Source organism: Mustela putorius, unplaced genomic scaffold, assembly GCF_011764305.1.
Source record: "Mustela putorius furo isolate JIRA1106 unplaced genomic scaffold, ASM1176430v1.1 tig00000174_pilon_pilon_pilon, whole genome shotgun sequence".
NCBI lineage: Eukaryota > Metazoa > Chordata > Mammalia > Carnivora > Mustelidae > Mustela > Mustela putorius.
In genome coordinates this window covers 11964915-11986003 of record NW_025421304.1, presented here as the reverse complement: position 1 = coordinate 11986003, position 21089 = coordinate 11964915, and the positions used below count along the sequence as shown (strand labels likewise).

Below are 21089 nucleotides of genomic sequence, written 5' to 3'. Positions count from 1 at the left end.
GTGTAGTTTTTACTATTTTCGGAATAGAGAAAGGTGGTGAGAGAATGAAGCAGTCACATGGCCCAGTGACACAGGCTTTCCCAGGGAGCTCCCAGCACATGGTACTGTATCCACGTAGAGTGTACAAATTGAGTAAATCATCATCTGTCCCATAAAATTAATTTTAATTTTACTGGTTTTGTCATTTTATCCGTAATCTGTTCATCTGTCTTGTTTTATAATCTTTTAAGCAAAAGAAATATATCTTTGGGGCGCGTAGGTGGTTCAGTTGGTTGAGCGACTGCATTTAGCTCAGGTCATGATCTCAGGGTCCCAGGATTGAGTCCTGCATCCGGCTGCTAGCTCCACAGGGAGTCTGCTTCTCCTTCTGACTTCCTCCCCTCTCATGCTCTCTCACTCTCTCTCTCAAATAAACAAATAGAATCTTAAAAAAAAAAAAAGAAAAGAAAAGAAAAGAAAGAAGAAGAAGAAAGAAATCATTAAAAAATTTTTTAAATCTTGGGCGCCTGGGTGGCTCAGTGGTTAAGCCGCTGCCTTCGGCTCAGGTCATGATCTCAGGGTCCTGGGATCGAGTCCCGCATCGGGCTCTCTGCTCAGCAGGGAGCCTGCTTCCTCCTCTCTATCTCTCTCTGCTTGCCTCTCTGCCTACTTGTGATTTCTCTCTGTCAAATAAATAAATAAAATCTTTAAAAAAAAATAAATAAATAAATAAATAAAATAAAATAAAATAAATAAAAAATTTTTTAAATCTTAAAAAAAAGAAATGTATCTTTGTGTGCATTCTTACATTAAAAACAACTTAAGCTCGCATACCAAGAGCAGCCTATGGGGGAAGAAAACTTTTTAAAAAACAGTGCTGGGGAAAGATCTGAATGGACATTGCTTCAAAGAAGATACAAGATGACCAATAAGCATATGAAAATATACTCAGCATCATTAGCTACTGGAGAAAAGCAAGTCAAAACCACAAGATACTCTTTCAACCTGCTAGGATGGCTGTTATCCAAAAGAAAAAGAAAAAAGAAACAGAAAATAACAAGTGCTGGTGAGGATGTGGAAGAATCAGAACGTCCTTGCACTGCTGGTGGAGATACAAAATGATTTAGCTGTGGTGGAAAACAGTCTGGCAGCTCCCCAAAGAGTTAAACATAGAATTATCATATGATCCAGCGATTTCACTCCTAGGTATAAATCCAAAAGAACTGCGGGGGTGGGGGATGGGGTCACTGGGTGATGGACATTAAGGAGGGCATGTGATGGAACGAGCACCGCGTGTTATGTACAACTGATGAAACACTGACCTCCACCTCTGATGTTATTTAACGGAATTTAAATTAAAAAAAAAAGAAAGAAAGAAAAGAAAAGAGAGCTAAGCTCAAAAGAACTGAAAGCAGAAATTCAACATACCCATACACCAGTATTCAGAGCATTGGACATAAGAGCCAAAAGATGAACACAATACAAATGTCCACAAACAGATGAATGAATAAACAAAATGTGGTGTGACTCTACTGAGATTAATAGCCGGCCATAAAAGGAAATTCTAATACATGCTACAACATGGATAAACTGTAAAAACATTAAGCTAAGTGGAATAAGCCAGCTACAAAGGACAAATACTGTATGATTCTCCTTACATGAGGTACTACAAATAGGCAAATTCATAGGAAAAGCAGAATACAAGGGGCACCTGGGTGGCTCAGTCGTTAAGTGTCTGCCTTTGGGTCAGGTCATGATCCCAGGGTCCTGGAATAGAGTCCTGAGTTGGGGTCCCTGCTCAGACAGGAGCCTGCCTCTCCCTCTCTCTCTGCCCCTCCCCCTACCTGCGCACTTGTGCTCTCTCTTGCTTTTTTTCTCTCTAAAATAAAGAACCGAGCAACAACAACCAAAAAAGTAGGATGGAGGTTAGTTACTGGGGCAGAGGAGGGAAGAATGGGGAATAATAACAGTTTCATAGGTACAGAGCTTCCACTTGGGATGACAAGAAAGTTCTGGAAATGGTGATTGCTCATGTGAATGTACTTAGTTTAGTGCTAGTGAACTGTATGCTGAATGGTTAAAATGGTAAATTTTATGTAATGCATATTTTATCACAATAAGAAAAACTTAGTAACACTGAATATTTGCCAAAAATATTTTGTGAAGACTGTAATTTGAGAGATACTGCTACAGGGTTAGAATTAACAATTAAGTTATTTCTGTAATATTTAAAAATACAGATATGAATGATATATATTCCTTTTCTAAAATATTTATTTATTTAACAGAGAGGGAGAGATCACAAGTAGGCAGAGAGGCAGGCAGAGAGAAAGGGGGAAGCAGGCTCCCTGCTGAGCAGAGAGCCCAATTCGGGGCTTGATCCCAGGACCCTGAGACCATGACCCAAGCCAAAGGCAGAGGCTTAACCTGCTGAGCCACCCAGGAGCCCCATAATGATATATATTCCTATGAACATAAATGCAGAAGCATAAAAACGTGGATGCAGAGGGCATTATCTATCTGCCTTGCAAAAGTGGGTACCCCTGGAAAAGGTGGGAGGTAACTGGGAGGGGTACCAAAGGGTGTTCAAGTGCCTCCGAAAAGCTGTATTCCTTAAATTTAAAAAAGGAGTGAAGGAGAGGACAGAGGGAGGAAAAAGGAAAAGAAGACACCTTTGTTAAATCCAGTACTCAGAGGCTCATTATGGCACTTTGTATCCTTTCTACACCTTTAAAGTAGTTACTAGGAAAAATACAAAATGATTAAGAATCAGAAGTTTACATAATGAGGAGTTAAAACTTCCTTTAGCCATTCTACACAATGAATGAACAGAGAGCCCACTGACAGGCCATGTTCCCGACTCACCGTCAAGAGCACCTCGACTTCCCTTCTCTCTCCCCACAGATCTAAGACGCCACCAATGGCAATCAGAACTGTGAGTCAGCATTCGCTAGCCAGACTCACCTCTCACTCAGAACACAATAGGTCCTGCAATTTTTGCTTGCCTCCAAGTTGTAAGTTAAATAAACACGAGTTCCCTTAGAATTCATGTAAAGAATGCATCATTTTTACCAATGAACAAGTGAAGTCACATCAGGCTAACAAAACAGTTAAGACCGTTTCAGGGTGCCTGGTGGCTCAGTTGGTTAAGCATCCGACTCTTGATATCTTCTCCGGTCTTGATCTCAGGGTGGTGAGTTCAAGCCCTGTGTTGGGCTCCACGCTGGGCGTGGAGCCCTATTCAAAAAAAGAAAAAAAGACTTTCATCATCACTTACTGCAGGTAACTGAAAACATTCACTAATAAAAATGTGAGAGCAACTATAATTTTTGCCAGTTTATATCAAGACTGTACAAATAAGATGAGAGTGGAAATACCCCGAGTCTTCCCCCACACAGACACGTACGAAGAGGTCTTTTTTTCTTCTTTTTGCTGAATGCTATTTCTATTTCACTACTAACACTATTTCATACTCCGCAAGTATGGGAGATGTGAAAGCATACCAGGTCAAAATGACACTAAGAACCAAAAGGGGAAACTCTTAGGTGTCTACCTAAGAGAACTGAAAAAGCAGCCCCCACAAAAACTCACAGCATTATTCACAGCAGCAACAAAGTGGAAACAACCTGTGACCGCTAACTGATGAATGGATAAACACAATGCGGTATACTTATAAAATGGAACGTTATTCAGCCACATAAAGGAACGAAGCTCTGACACATGCCACAACACGGAGAAACCTTGAAAAACAAGGCAGACACCACACATACTGTAGGATTCCATTTATAGGAAATCCATGGAGACAGAAAGTAGACTGCTGATTACCTAGCGAGTTTTCGGGAAAGACAGAGTATAACTGCTAATAGATGGGAGATTTCTTTTGGGAGGTGATGAAAATGTTCTAAAACTTATACTGCTGATGGTTGCGCAACTCTGTAAAGGCATTAAACGCTATCTGAACTGGACATCTTAAATGGGTGAACTACAGGATTGTGATTTTTAGCTCAATGGTACTGCTATTTTAAAAAAAAGGGGGGGGCAGGACAAGCTGCCATCACAGCCCTATAAAGATTCCGCATTCATTTTTATGCTACCATAAACCAACATAAGAGGAAGAGAAGAGAGGCAGCTGTGTGGCCCAGATGGTTAAGTCACTGACTTTGGCTCAGGTCATGTTCTCCAGGTCCTGGGATCGAGCCCCGCATCAGGCTCCCAGCTTAGAGGGAAGGTGACTTCTCCCTCTCCCTCTGCCTCTCCCCCTGCTTATGCTCTGTCTCTCTCTCGAATGAATAAATAAAACCTTAAAAAAAAAAAAAAAAGAAAAGAAAAGAGGACTAGAAGAGTCTGCAAGTCAATAAAAAGATTTATACATCCAGGTAATGAATGACTTACTCAAACCAAATGAAATCAAAACCAACTGACATTTCAGTTAGCACGTGGACCAAGGGAACAGACAAAAGTGTTACCATTTTTGAAATACGGAAAACACCTGCAGACCACATTATATTAGGATCCCCAATGTCTAGGAATCCCAGGGTCACCAACCAAGGCCACTGATAGGTTTTAATGTAAAAGAATCTAATGCTCGAGTCCCGGTAGCTTTTCCACGTGTCACTGGAGAGCCCATGAACCTGCACGTGTCCATCCAAGCTCCCTCCTGGATACTGCTGGTTTCACAGCACAATCTTCAAGCACCCACAGAAGGTAACAACAACACCTACAACAAAACCCCCCAAAACCTCTTTTTACCATGTACTTCCTTACCAATGAGCACATATTACATGTCCCTAAATTTACAATTACTTAGGGAGCCCTGTCACTTTCCACAGACAGGTGCACAGACCCGGACAATTCTTTGGCATTCTTCTCCACTGCACGATGCAACCACCCATTTCTGGAACTGCTGAATCCCTCACCTCACCTCACTCCTGGTCAGATGATCTATGGGCCAAGGACAAACAGCCACTGTCTGAAGTCAACAGTACCAAGTCCATCACCGCCTCACTTTCAGATAAGAGAGTGATAAGCGTGAGAAAAATAAAAACATTAACACACTAGTGCAACCTCAGAGCAGAACATCGGAACAACACACCTCCACAGATGTCAAAATACCGATACCCACACCACAAACCCATGGGGCAAAAATCTCACAACCACGGCACCAAGACAAAAATAAATAAAACGTGGGGGGTGGGGGGTGGAGAGAGCCTGAGCAGCCTTCAGAAAAGTGGTAAAGTTCCCTTCCTTCGCTGTTCGCTTCACCATCTTCCTGGCAACTTATGAAGAAACCCAGCGTGGGGGGCGCCTGTCTGGCTCAGTCAGTAGAGCATGCGGCTCTTGATCTCAGGATCGTGAGTTCAAACCCCTCACTGGGCAGAGAGCCTATTAAAAAAAAAAAAAAAAAAAAAAAAAAGGAAAGGAAAAAAAGAAGAAAGCCGGCGAACTTACTCTGAGGAACACAGATGGAGACAAGAGCTAAAAAGCAAACAACACTCTGTGAAAAGTATGCTTCCAGGGGCACCTGGGTGGCTCAGCTGGGTTAAAGCCTCTGCCTTCGGCTCAGGTCATGATCTCAGGGCCCTACATCCTGCTCAGCAGGGAGCCTGCTTCCGTGTGTCTCTCTCTCTCTCTCTCTCTCTGCCTCCCTCTCTGCCTACTTGTGATCTCTGTCAAATAAGTAAGTAAAATCTTAAAAAAAAAAAAAGTATGCTTCCAACGCTTTATTCATGAAAGAAAATAGAAAGTGCCTTGGATGTCCAACAATAGGGGAGAGCTTAAGTAACCCTGGTACAATCCCATAGGAAATATATTTACCCCCTTACCAAAAAAGGCTGCATTTATGGAAAAGACCATGCAAAATGTAGACTAGGGGAAGCACTAAGACCATGCATGCTGGTGAAAATTGTTTTTATTTTTTAAGCGGAGGAGGAGCAGAGGAAGAAAGAAAATCTTAATCAGGCTCGATGCCGAGAACGGGGCCTGACATGGGGCTCGATCCCACAACCCTGAGATCATGACCTGAGCCCAAATCAAGAGTTAAACACTGAACTGACTGAGCCACCCTGATGAAAACCAATTTTTAAACAGATCTTTTACAACGACACAGAGAAGAGTTTATGGAGACTCGGAAACAGTTGATACGTTAGAATGAAGAGCTTCTTTGAAATGGCCTTGTTTGTTATTTTACAGGCAAACTGACCAACTATCCAAGAAAAATTATTATATACACAACATAAAGTTTCTAACACTATTAAAATAGACAAGCACCAAAGAAAACACAGAACATGTCAGATTCTCTTGGTATTTCTTGCTGTTTTGACACAATTATTCTAGCTACCATTATCTGTTAATCATCTTCACATCACTAACCTAATTCAGCATTTTTTTACAGAATGTTTCCAAATCAGCACCCAGCACACTGGCACAGGGCACACAGTTAGTTATTAGCAGACATTATTTGGCCGGGGGGAGGGGAGTACTCAGCATAAAACCCAGAAGACTCCTCATGTTTATGACAATTACGAACAAAAAGCTGGCATTTGCTCTGCCATTTCATGTCTTCACTCAAATCCCTGCAAGTTAGGTGATGCCCAGCAAAGTCAATTCCATCAGCTTCTGCAGCTCCGCCTGGCCCAATGACCATTTAGCGCTGAACCATATAAGCCCCCAACCCCCCACCTCAGCCCAGCAATCATATGGCACACGTGCACATGGACCTTTGCACAAGGATGCTTACCACAGCCCTGGAAACAGCCTCTGTGTTCATCAACAGGAAAAGGACTTAAACAATTATGGTACAGTTTTATAGATGAATTCTCTGTAGTGCTTACACGAACACGTTTCGAAGCAAAAGTTACAGAACGGTCTGTATTTTCTTTGGTCAGTCAACCTGATAAGGAAAAGTTCTAGGAGGATCCACAGGACAGTAGAAACAACCACGCCCATGGAGGAAGAGGCAGGCATTAAGATAGGCAGTCATGTGAGACTCTGGACTTTTCTGTAACATCTTCAAGTTTTTACAAGAATAAATGCATGCCTGCCTGACTTATGTAATTACAATTTAAGACAAATCTCTGGGTGGTACATTGCATATGCTTTATCTAGTACTCCACTAAGGGGATTCCAATCTCTATGAATGCAGGTGGTTTGAATCTAAGTGAAGGCACACTGTCTCCACATTTAAATACATAAACATTCCCCTCTGTGCCTCTCCAAGAATATGCTCTTCCTTGCTTAAAAACAAATGCAGACCCCCACCCCCAACAAAAAAAATACGGGGGAAAAAGCGCTTTTAGTTCAAGACCAAATTTCTTAAACATCTTACATATCATCTCAAATTCTTTAATAAGCATTTTTACTTTTAATCCAAAAAATGACAGTGTTACAAGACCTGAGCCAAACTTCACTTCATTAAAATGTCTGTTGCCCACGTAAATATTTTTGAAATTGTTTCATTCACCTAGTCTGGTTTTAATCAACCCAGACGAAGTAAGGGGGAGGCAGGGCGAGCACAGCCTCAGACGATTTCCAGGACCTCGTCTCCCTCCTAGGCAAGGAGTCCCTCCAAGGCAGGGAGGTCTAAGGGTTCTGAGCTCCCTCGGGGATTTTAGGAATTAGCCAGGTCTGGGAACCCATGCTTTAAAAGATGCTCTAGGGGCGCCTGGGTGGCTCAGTGGGTTGGGCCTCTGTCTTTGGCTCGGGTCCTGGGATCGAGCCCCGCATCAGGCTCTCTGCTCAGCGGGAAGCCTGCATCCCCCTCTCTTTCTCTGCCTGCCTCTCCACCTACTTGTGGTCTCTGTCAAATTAATTAATTAATTAATTAATTAATTAAAAAAAAAAAAGATGCTCTAAGCAGTCCTTCTCAACCTGTGTTGCACACGATGACTATTTCTTACAGCAGAATGTGAAAGCCACCCCTCCCCCAGGCAGGCCTGTTGAATCAAAATCTCTGAAGAGCAGATTCCAGTCATCAGAATTTTTTTTTTTTTTTTTAATTTCCTCGGATTGAGAATGCTGCTTTGAAGTAACTCGTTTAGGAGCTCCTCTTAGCTCATTAAGCAGAATGCCATTCTATGCCTGGGCTGCAGAAAGGAGCAGCGTGCTAGGGGAGGGGCCAGGACACTGACTTAGGGCTTTATTTGCAATCACACAGTTTGGACTCATAGGGCGCAGACTCTCAATGCACTGAGACCTGCTACAAGGTAGGATTAAGCAGGTCTGACGGCAGATAAAGGTAATGTGAACCTTAGTGAAATCTTTTAACCTCTCTGAGATTCAAATGATCAATTTTTTTAAAGGGACTGGAACAAATGACCTCAGAAGATCATCTGATCTGAAACCTCATGATGATTTACCCCATAGCTACAAGTCAGTCAGGGCTATGCGCAGAGTTAAATGCATGAATATCTTCTACAAGTTTCAGATTCATCAGATATATATTTCTGTGCCTGTCTACATAAAAACCCTATTCCTCATCACACCATAAGAAATCCTGACTGAACACAATGACCTTCTATCAGATCAATCATAAATGAAAATTAAACTAGACAAATAAGTCCCAAGATATATAAAAACATGTGGCATGAGAGAAAAATTTCAAATAACTTGCACTTTTTCCTTGGCAACATTCTAATTTTTAGAATTTTTTTTCATTTTTAAAAATTGTAGTAAAATACACATAAGATTTACCATTTGAACCATTTTTTAAGTGTACAGTTCTATGTAACTAAGTACATTCACAATGTCATGTAACCACCACCACTATCCACCTACGGAACCTTTTTTAAAACCACTTTATTGAATTATGATTGACATAAAACAACTCGGTAAGTCTGGGGATAAGTATATACTCACGAAACTGTCACCACTATCAAGGCCAGCAACATATCCACCACCTTCCCAAATTTCCTCCTGCCCCCTTTATAATTTTCTATTTATAAGAGCTACTCTCTTAGCCAACTTTAGGTATACAGTACAGTCTTAGAAGTTATAGGCAGGGACGCCAGGGTGGCTCAGTCAGTTAAGCAGCTGCCTTTGGCTCTGGTAATGATCCCAGGATCCTGGGATCGGGCCCCACATCAGGCTTCTTGCTTAGCAGGAAGCCTGCTTCTCCCTCTGCCTGCTCTGCCTGCTCCACCCCCAACCCCACTAGTGCACGCATGCTCTCTCTTTGACAAATACATAAACAATCTTCATTTAAAAAAAAAAAAAAAGAAGAAGTTGTTACAGGCACTATGCTTTATAGATCTCCAGAACTTTTTCATACTATACAACAGTAAGTTTACTCCAGAACTTTGTCATCTTCCCCAAATGAAAGTTTGTACCCATTACCACTAAAATTCCCCATTCTCTTCTTCCCACAGCCCATGGCAACCACAAATCAGCTCTCTGTCTCTATGAATGACTACCCTCTCTAGGCACCTCAGAGAAACTGAATCATTCAGTATCTGTCCTTTGTGACTGGGTTTTTCTCACTTGGCAAGTCATCAAGGTTCACCCATGTTGTAGCACACGTCAGAATTCCCTTCCTCTTTAAGGCTAAATAATATTCCACTGTATGCATATGCCACATTTTTTTTATCCATTCATCCACAAACACTGGATCTGCTTCATTCTGATTTTTCTAACCATATGATATTTTGAAGTCACATACAATAAAGATGGGTGAACCTTACATCACCTCACTTCTTATGGATAAATAAATACATACCCAAGCACACAGACCACATTCTACAACATAAAACACACCTTAACAAATTTTAAAGAATAGCAATCATATGAAGTATGCTCTGGCATTAAACTAGAAATCAGTAAAAAAAGATAACTGACGAATCCCAAATTCAATATTTGGAGATTAAACAGACAACACCTGGAGATTAAATAAAACATAGGTCAAAGAAGTCTCAAGAGCTATTTCTAAATGAAAATACAACTTATCAAAACTTGTGAAATTTAGAGAAAGCAGCACTTATAAAAAAAATTTTATAGCACTGAATGCAAATATTAGAAAACACAGATCTAAAAATCAGTTATCTGAGTTTCTACCCTACAGAACTAGAAAAAGATGAACAAATTAAATTCAAAGTAAAAAAAATAAAATAGGGGCACCTGGGTGGCTCAGTGGGTTAGGCTGCTGCCTTCGGCTCAGGTCATGATCTCAGGGTCCTGGGATCGAGTCCCACATCGGGCTCTCTGCTCAGCAGGGAGCCTGCTTCCTCCTCTCTCTTTCTGCCTGCCTCTCTGCCTACTTGTGATCTCTCTCTGTCAAATAAATAAATAAAATATTTATAAATAAATAAATAAATAAATAAATAAAATAAGATCAATAAAGAAAAATCAGTGAAACCAAAAGGTGACTCCCTGAAAAGACAAGTAAAACTGATAAATCTCTAGCCAGATTAACTGAGGAAAAAAAAGAGAAGACACAAATTACTAATATCAGAAATGAAATAAGGGTAGTAAAGGATTATTACGAACTCTTTTTTGATAATCTAGATGGAGCAGACCAATTTCTTGAAAGAGAAAATCTATGAGAATTTACACAAGGTGAGAGGCACCTGGGTGGCTCAGTTGGCTGAGCGTCCGACTCTTGGTTTCGGCTCAGGTCATGATCTTAGGATACAGGCATCAAGCCCCACATGAGGCTCCCTGCTCAGTGAGAGTCTGCTTGTCTCCTTCTCTCTCTGCCCCACCCTGCCACCCACCCCTGCAAGTTCTCTCTCTCTCTCTCAAATAAATTTTTTAAAATTTTAATTAAGAAAATTTACGCAAGGTGAAAAGAACCATCTGAATAGGTCTATATCTACTAAGGAAACTGAATCAATAACTAATAAAATTTTAAAACTGAAAACAGGTGAGTTCACTGGTGAAATCTACCAAAAGTTTAAGGACAAAATTATCTCAATTCTCTGCAATCTCTTCCATAAAACAGAAGTAGAGGGAATACTGTCTAACTCATTCTATGAGGCCAGCATTACCCTAATCCTCAAACCAGACAGAAGAAAGAAAGAAAGAAAGAAGACTACAGCCAGTATCTCTCATGAACAAAATATTGGTGAACTAAATCCAACAATGTACCAAAAAATGATACACCATAACCAAACAGGATTTATTTCAGGTATGCAAGACTGGTTCAAGATTCAAAAATAAGGGGTGCCTGGGTGGCACAGTGGGTTAAGCCTCTGCCTTTGGCTCAGGTCATGATCTCAGGGTCCTGGGATCGAGCCCCACGTCGGGCTCTCTGCTCAGTGGGAAGCCTGCTTCCCCACCTCTCTCTCTGCCTGCCTCTCTGCCTACTTGTGATCTCACTCTCTCTGTCAAATAAATAAATAAAATATTTTTTAAAAAAAGATTCAGGGCGCCTGGGTGGCTCAGTGGGTTGAGCCGCTGCCTTCGGCTCAGGTCATGATCTCAGAGTCCTGGGATCGAGTCCCGCATCGGGCTCTCTGCTCAGAGGAGAGCCTGCTTCCCTCTCTCTCTCTCTGCCTGCCTGCCTCTCCATCTACTTGTGATTTCTCTCTGTCAAATAAATAAATAAAATCTTAAAAAAAAAAAAAAGATTCAAAAATAAACATATGTAATCTATCACATCAAAGAGTTAAAGAAAAAAAAAGTCTTCTGATCTTATCAAGAGATACAGAAAAAGCATTTGAAAAAATCCAACACCCAAACAAAAATTCTCAGCAAACTGGAAACAGTGGGGAAGTTTCTCAACTTGATAAAGAACATATACAAAAATCCTACAGCTAACATCAAACTTAACAAGGAGAAATTAGTCACTTTCCCACTACAATTAGGAGCAAGGCAAGATGTCCACTCCCATCCCTCTCATTCAGCATATTAGAAAGAAGCCTTAGCAGATACAATAACACAAGGGAAAAAAGTGTACAGACTGGGAAGGAAGAAATAAAACTGCTTTTGTTTGGTGATGACATGACTGTCTACGTAGAGAATCCTGAAGAAACAACAAAAAAATTAATAAGTCATTAAGGTTGCAGGATACAAAGTTAATAAACAAACGTCAATTGCTTTGTTATATACTGGCAATAAATAAAAGGAAACTGAAATTTAAAATGCAATACCATTTACATTAACGTCCAAAAAAAAAAAAAGAAGAAGAAGAGGGTTCCTGGGTGGCTCAGTCGTTAAGCATCTGCCTTCGGCTCAGGTCATGATCCCTGGGTCCTGGGATCAAGCCCCATGCCGGGCCCGCTCCCTGCTCTCCCACTGCCCGTTTGTGTTCGCTCTCTTACTGTGACTCTCTCTGTCAAATAAATAAATAAATACATAAACCTTTAAAAAACAAAAAAAGAAGAAGAAGAAGAAGAAGAAATACTTACTTATAAATCTAACAACATATGTATAAGACCTCTGTGAAGGAAACCACAAAACTCTAATGGAAGAAATCAAAGAAGATCTAAAGAAATGGAAGGCAATCCCAGGCACACAGATAAGAAGACTCAAAACTGTCAAGATGAGGGGCGCCTGGGTGGCTCAGTGGGTTAAGCCGCTGCCTTCGGCTCAGGTCATGATCTCAGGGTCCTGGGATCGAGTCCCGCATCGGGCTCTCTGCTCAGCGGGGAGCCTGCTTCCTTCTCTCTCTCTCTCTGCCTGCCTCTCAGTGTACTTGTAATTTCTCTCTGTCAAATAAATAAATAAAATCTTAAAAAAAAAAACCTGTCAAGATGTCATTGTCATTCCTTCCCAACTACATCTACAGATTCAATGAAATCCCAATCAAAATTCCAGCATGATTATTTTACGCATTATCAACTTATATGGGAAGTTGTAAAAAAGACCCAGAATAACCAATACAACACAGAAGGAGAACAAAGTTGGAGGACTGACGCTACCTGACTTCAAGACTTACTAAAAACTAAAGTAATAAAAAACAAAAACAAACAAACAAACAAAACCCACTAAAGTAATCAAGGCAGTGCCATGCTGGCAAAACAACACACAAATAGATCACAGAACAGGACAGAAAGTCCAGAATGAGACCTACACAAAAGAGTCTACTGACCTTTTTTTTTTTTAAGATTTTATTTATTTGACAGAAAGAGACACGGTGAGAGAGGGAACACAAGCAGAGGGAGTGGGAGAGGGAGAAGCAGGCCTTCCGCCAGGCAGGGAGCCCAATGATGCCGGGTGCGATCCCAGGCCCCTGAGATCATGACCTGAGCCGAGGGTACACTGAGGCAGATGCTTAAGGACTGACCCACCCAGGTGCCTCATCTACTGATCTTTAATAAAGGAGCAAAGGCAGTTCTGTGGGGGAAAGACAGTCTTTTTAGCATAGTGCCAAAAGAACTGGACATTCACATGCAAAAAAGTGAATTAGACACACATATTTTCCCCTTTCACAAAAATGAGATCAAATGGATGACTGACCTAAATGTAAAACACAAAACTATAAAATTCCTAAAAGATAACTTAAGAGAATATCTAGATGACCTTATGTTTAGCAATGACTCTTCTCAGACACGATACCAAAAGCACAATCCGGGAAAGAAAAGTATTGCTAAATTGAATTTCACTAAAAGTAAAAACTTCTAATTTGCAAAAGACACTGTCAAAAGAATGAAAAAGCAAGCCACAGATTGGGAGACAATTTTTACAAAACACATATCCGATTAAAGGACCAGTATCCAAAATATACAAAGAACTCTTAAAATGCAAGAGTAAGTGGGGCGCCTGGGTGGCTCAGTGGACTAAGCCTCTGCCTTCAGCCCAGGTCATGATCTTAGGGTCCTGGGATAGAGCCCTGCATCAGGCTCTCTGCTCAGCATGGAGCCTGCTTCCCACTCTCTCTCTCTCTGCCTACTTGTGATCTCTTTCTCTGTGTCAACTAAATAAATAAAATCTTTAAAGAAAATTCAAGAGTAAGGAAATAAAACCCGATTAAAAAACAAGCAAAACAGGGCGCCTGGGTGGCTCAGTGGGTTAATCCTCTGCCTTCGGCTCAGGTCATGATCTCAGGGTCCTGGGATCGAGTCCCGCATCTGGCTCTCTGCTCCATAGGGAGCCCGCTTCCTCCTCCTCTCTCTCTCTCTGCCTGCCTCTCTGCCTACTTGTGATCTTTGTCTGTCAAATAAATAAATAAAATCTTTAAAAAAAAAAAAAAAGCAAAACGCCTGAGCAAACACCTCACCAAAGAATATACAGAGGCAAGTCAGCATATGAAAAGATGCTCAACATCATATTTTGTCAGTAGGAAAAAAATGAGATACTACTACACACCTCTCAGACTAGCCAAAATCCAGAACACTGACAATACCAAATGCTGGCAAATGCGGGGAATGGCAGAAAAGCATCCATTGCTGGCGGGCACATAAAATAGCACAGTCACTTTGTAATACAGTTTGGCGGTTTCTTAAAAAACCAAACATACTCTTCCCATACGATCTAGCAATCTTCCTCCTTGGTATTTACCCAAATGAGCTGAAAACTTATATACACACAAAAATCTGCCTACAGATGTTTTATTCCTAACTGCCAAAACCTGAAACAACCAAGCTGTCTTTCAGTATGTAATTGGATAAACAGCGTTACATCCATACAATGAAGTAGTATTCAGCAATTAAAAAAATACAAAGGAAAAAAAAAGAGCTATGGATCCCGGAAAAGATTCGGCAAAAGCCTAAATTTGTTACCAGTGAAAGTAGACAGATATGCATGATTCCAATTACATGACATTCTGGAAAACGGAAAACTAAGAACACAGTGAAAAGATCAGCAATTGCCAGGGGCTCAGGCAGAGGGAAAGATGGGAAGGGGAAGCACAGATGACCTTTAGGGCAGTGAGACTATTCTGGACGATGCAATGATGATGAATACATGTCACTGTGCATTTGCCAAAACCTACGAGGTGCACAAAACAAAGACTGAACCCTAATGTGAATCACGGACTTTAATTGTAATGCATCGGTATCTGGCTCATCAGTCGTAACAAGTGCAAGATGTTAACTGCAGGAGAAATGGGAGGGGAGAGCAGGGGAGTGAGGGAGTATATGAGGACTCTGTACTTTCTGCTCAATTATCCTGTAAATACAACACCGCTCAAAAAAATTTCTACTAACACACATGCACACACACCTTGTGGTGGAGGAAAAACAGAGGAACAGCTACCTCAGAACAGAAGAGTCCTTGACTATCTCTACGTTGCCTGGCCTCAGAGATGACCTTACCTACTACTTTTCCAGAAGGGGCTACCACAAACTCCTAAGGAAGCTGAAGGCAAGCTATGACCTCGAGGCGGGTTCTGGTCATCATCTTGGAGCCCTCTTTTACCGAGGTCAAACAGCCCTTTCTTTACACAGCTGCCACCAGGGCTTGCTATGTGGTTTTTATATGTAAATAGTAGCTTTTAAAATAAATATTTGATGGTGGGAGAAAAAAAAATCACTAGATTTACTACCGGTGGGAATCCTTTCTAGAATACCATATAGGTTATACTGGCCTGAGGGCAGGGACGATTCACGCTAAGGTTAAAGACTGTTAGAACAAGAGGAAGAAATATAACCCAAGTTTAATTTCAAGGACAAATGTGTTATTCCTGGTTGTTGCGTTAAAGCTGTGAGGACTCAGTCTCCTAAGCGGAGGCTCTCGGGCCACAGGATCCACCACAGTTGTCTTCAGCGAACACAAGCAGAGAGCAAAGGTCAGGGATGGCTGTGGCGAGGGGCTCCCTGGGCAGTCCCAGCCACCCGTGGAAGGACACACGCGTGGCTCACGACAGGGAGAAGCAACTGCCTTTTCCACACATCCTGCGCTAGGCAGCCCAAAGCCCACCTCGGCTTTTTGACGTTGCCCATCTTGCTTCCTTCTGCTCATTCACAGAGCCAGTGGGAAGTTATATCCCACTTCTCACCCTTATCCCTTGTGCCCTGTAAAAACTGCGCCCTTAGGATAACCAAAGAGCTGAGAAGGAAATGCTTCTCCTTTCACAAGTGTTGCAGGTGACAACTGATGGAGGTTCACGAGAATTAGAATATTTTAAGTTTACAACCCTAATAATGAACAAATAAATACAGGCAATGATCACTAATGGCTACTAATATCACGAAAAGAAAGACACTCAGACATTATGTGTCTTCTGGAAAAGTAAACATCACCATCTATGAAGTACTCTTTTTTTTTTTTAAGATTTTACTTATTTGGAAAAAAAAAAGATTTTACTTATTTGGAGCACTTGTCTTTTTTTTTTTTTTTTTTTTAGATTTTATTTTTTGACAGAGAGAGACCCAGTGAGAGAGGGAACATAAGCAGGGGGAGTGGGAGAGGGAGAAGCAGGCTTCTCTCAAAGGAGGGAGCCCAGCACGGGGCTTGATCCCAGGATCATGACCTGAGCCAAAAGCAGACGCTTAACCGACTGAGCCACCCAGGTGCCCCCCTCTAGGAAGTATTCTTGAAAACAAAAACAAAAAAAACATAAATAAGCCTCTAGATCTAATTACAAATTTATAGAAAATACAGGGGGACAAAGGAACATATTAAATTGACACCAAGGGAATACAATCAGCAAAACTCAGCAGAAAAGTCTACAGGAAAAACTCGATTTCTTCAACAAATAAATTTATGAGGGGAAAACAGATGGCAGGCAAAGCCGTAGATTAAAAGATTTAAAAGGCATTTCAACTGATGGCACTGCAGAACCTCATATGGACTCTGATTTTAACAAACCATTAAAAAATAATTATGGCCCTCGGGGCGCCTGGGTGGCTCAGTGGGTTAAGCCGCTGCCTTCAGCTCAGGTCATGATCTCAGGGTCCTGGGATCGAGTCCCGCATCGGGCTCTCTGCTCAGCAGGGAGCCTGCTTCCTCCTCTCTCTCTCTCTGCCTGCCTCTCTGCCTACTTGTGATCTCTCTCTGTCAAATAAATAAATAAAATCTTTAAAAAAAATAATAATAATTATGGCCCAACTGGGGAAATATGAACATTGGATGCTTGACGCAACTAAGAAAATAATGTAAATTTATGTAGGTGTGATTACGGTATTGTGATTATGGTTCCTTTTTCAGTCCATATCTAGAGACAAAGCCTGAAACATTTACACAAAACGATATGACATCTGGGGGCGCCTGGGTGGCTCAGTAGGTTAAAGCCTATGCCTTCGGCTCAGGTTATGATCCCAGGGTCCTGTCTGTGATCTCTGTCTGTCAAATAAATAAATAAAATCTTAAAAAAAAAAAAAAAGATATGACATCTGTAATTTGCTTCAAAATAAAGGTGGGTAGGAATGAACATAAGGTGGGCGGGTGAGTAAGTTTGGCCAGGGCTGAGGAGTACATGGAGGTTCGCTATCCTACCGTCTCTACTCCCATGTTGTTTGTTATTTTTCACAATAAATGGGTTTTACAAAATTACTTGGAATAGTTCCAAACCTCCTTTGGTTAAGGTCTCCATCACAGTAGATTCTGCTCACTATCTACCTCAAATTTGCTAAATACTAGATATCCAATTGTCCCTTTACAGCTTTCTCATTTGAAACTGATACAGTTTTTCTTTTCCAACACCTCCACAACGTAACCGATCTTTCCAAGTATCAGCAGAAATCTCCACCCAAAGCTTGCCCCTCCTTCATTAATCAAAAGCAACTTCTCTACCTTATGCACGGTCTATCCAAGCGGACCCTAATTTTCCAGGAGGCAGGGAAGATGTTTTACTGTCATCACTTCCCACAGTCTAGCACAATAGTTTTGCACGTAACAGTTGATTACCCAACCAAAAAATGTGTGGGTCAGGTCTGGCCTATGCAGGGTTGAGTGGCAAAACCAACAAGTAATACAAGATCAAAAGCAGCAGACACATTTACAAATCATATAGATCATGAAGAATGAATGAACAAGCTGTGATAAATCCATACAATGGAATAAATATTACAGATGTGAAAAAGTAACACCAATATTACACACAACAGAATGGAGAAATCTCCAAAACATCACAGTAAGAGAAAGAAGTCAGGTATGAAACACTACAGAGTATGTATCATTTCATTTACATGAAACCCTAGAAAAGGCAAGTGGCTGCTTAAAACAAGAGATGAGGTAAGAGGATGGACTATGAGGGCACAAGGGTACTTTCTGAGTGATGGAAATATTCTGTATCTCTCTCTAGGTCTTGATTGTTATAGTTATACAACTGTATATATTTGCCCAGTCGTCAAACTGTGCAATTAAATGGGCGAATACTATAATTACACATTATGCTCTAACAAAACCATTTTAAATATCATAAAATTAGAATTAAAAATTATAGATATTTGTGGGGGATTTTAAAGACTTTATTTGTCAGAGAGAGGGGGACAGAGAGAGAAAGGAGAACACACAAGCAGGGGAAGCAGCAGGCAAAGGCATAAGCAGGCTCTCCATCGAGCAAGGAGCCCAATGTGGGACTTGATTCCAGCATTCTGGGATCATGACCTGAAGACAGATGCTTAACTCACTGAGCCACCTAGGCATCCCTGTGGGGTTTTTAAATTTTTACTTATTTGAGAGAGCATGAGCAGGAGCAGGAGAAAGGGAAGAGGGAGAGGGAGAAACAGGCTCCCCGATGACCAGGGAGCCCGACGTGGGGCTCCATTACAGGACCCTGGGATCATTATCTGAGCCAAAGGCAGACACTTAACCAAAAGAGACACCCAGGTGCTCCAAAATTATAAATATTTGTAATAGGACAGAACAAGAGCTCTTACAAATTAGTAAGACAGGCAGCAAAAGGGGCGCCCGGGTGGCTCAGTGGGTTAAACCTCTGCCTTCGCTCAGATCATGAACTCAGCATCCTAGGATCGAGCCCCACGTTGGCTCTCTGCTCAGCAGGGAGCCTACTTTCCCCTCTCTCTCTGTCTACTTGTGATCTCTGTCTGTCAAATAAATAAATAAAATCTTTAAAAAAAAAAAAAGAAAGAAAGAAAGAAAGAAAGCTAGGCAACGCTCTTCCCCACCATCTTTCCATGCCACCATAATGGTGTACACAAATGTCCTGGCAGATGGTCTCAAGAGCATGAAAAATGCTGAGAAGAGAGGCAAACACCAGGTTCTTACTAGGTCGTGCTCCAAAGTCATCACCGGGTTTCTAAGATGATGAAACTTGGTTACATTGGCAAAGCTGAAATCACGAATGACAACAGAGCTGGGAAAATTGTGGTGAACCTCATGGGCAGGTTAAACAAGTGTGGAGTAGCAGCCCCAGATCTGATGTACAACTTAAAGATATAGGAAAATGGCAGAATAACCTGTTCGCGTCCCCCCAGTTTGGTTTCTTTGTCCTGACGACCTCAGCTGGCTTCATGGACCACAAAGAGGCATGACGAAAACACACAGGATGGGAAATCCTGGGATTCTTTCTCTAGGGATGGAATACATAACAGGCAAATAAAATGTCTCAATGGACCCGAAAAAATAAAAAAATTTTTTTTAAAAAGGCAATTAAAGAAAAAAAAATTGAAAGCTAGGCAAGGGAAATAAGCAATTAAAAATATAGCCAATTAACATGAAAGTATGTACAAACTATCAGTAATGTACTATTTTTCACCTATAAAACTGGCAACAAAAAATTCTTTTGTATCGGTTTTAAATATAACATTTAGCATTGGTGAGGGTTTAGGGGAAACTGGGATTCTTGCATACTGATCATGTAAACGTAAACTGGCTCAATCTTTCCACAGGTAAGAGTAGCAAACACCTTACAAGACACAAATACCCTCCAGTCTAACTTTATGTGCCAAGACAGTTTTTGGAGAAAGAATAGTCTTTAACAAATGGTGTTGAGACAACAGGATATCCACAGGCACGAGAATGAAGTTGGACCTCTACCTCATACCATATACAAAAATGAACTCAAAATGCAACTAAGACCCGGGGCGCCTGGGTGGCTCAGTCAGTTAAGCATCTGCCTTCGGCTCAGGTCATGATCCCAGCATCCTGGGATCAAGCCCCACATCGGGCTCCCTGCTGGGTGGGAAGTCTGCTTCTCCCTCTCCCACTCGCCCTGCTTGTGTTCCTGCTTTTGCTGTCTCTCTGTCAAATGAATAAATAAAATCTTAGGAAAAAAAAAAAAGAAGCATCCAACTCTTGATCTTGGCTTAGGTCTTAATCTCAGGGACATGGGTTTAAGACCTGCACTAAAACAAAAAAAAAAAAAAAAAAAGGAGCTAAAACCTAAACATAGGAGCACCTGCCTGGCTCAGTAAGTAGGTGACTCTTCATCTCGCAGTCATGAGTTTGAGCCCCATGTTAGGCACAGAGATTACTTAAAAAAATAAAAAATAGGGGTGCCTGGGTGGCTCAGTGGGTTAAAGCCTCTGCCTTCGGCTCAGGTCATGATCCCAGGGTCCTGGGATCGAGCCCCGCATCGGGCTCTCTACTCAGCTCTCTGCCTCTCTGCCTACTTGTGATCTCTGTCTGTCAAATAAATAAATAAAGTCTTTTAAAAAATTAAAAAATAAATAAATAAATAAAAATAAACAAAAAATAAAAATAAAATAAAATACCTAACTGTAAAAGCTAAAACTGTAAGACTCTTAGAAGGAATATAGGTTAATTTTCGTGACCTCAATTAGGCAGTGGTTTCTTGGATATGACACCTAAAGCACAAGCAACAGAAAAAAAATAATGCGCATACTGGAATTTATGAAATAGGAAAAAAACAGCCATTTGTACTTCAAAGAACACTATACAGAAGGTAAAAAGACAATCCACAGAAAGGAAAACGTACCTGCAAATCATCTATCTAAAAAGAGTCTAGTATCTAGAAAAAATAAAGAAATTTTCAACAAAAACACAAGCCCATTAAAAAATGGCCTATAGGGCGCCTGGGTGGCTCAGTGGGTTAAGCCGCTGCCTTCAGCTCAGGTCATGATCTCAGGGTCCTGGGATCGAGTCCCACATCGGGCTCTCTGCTCAGCAGGGGGCCTGCTTCCCTTCCTCTCTCTCTGTTATCTCTTCCCTTCCTCTCTCCTACTGTGATCTCTCTCTGTCAAATAAATAAATAAAATCTTTAAAAAAAAAAAAAAATGGCCTATAAGCACATGCAAAGATGTTCACCACTAGCTTTTGGGAAATGCAAATCAAAACTACAAGGAGAAACTACACACCCAATAGGATGGCTATAT

At 41.2% G+C, this 21089-nt stretch overlaps 1 protein-coding gene and 1 pseudogene across 4 annotated transcripts in view; one reads left to right on the top strand and one right to left on the bottom strand.

The window, feature by feature from the left end:
* TENT4B (terminal nucleotidyltransferase 4B) overlaps window positions 1-21089 on the bottom strand; it is a 73600-nt gene that overhangs the window by 40380 nt on the left and 12131 nt on the right. The window lies entirely within an intron of this gene.
* LOC123390966 lies at window positions 18941-19328 on the top strand (annotated as a pseudogene).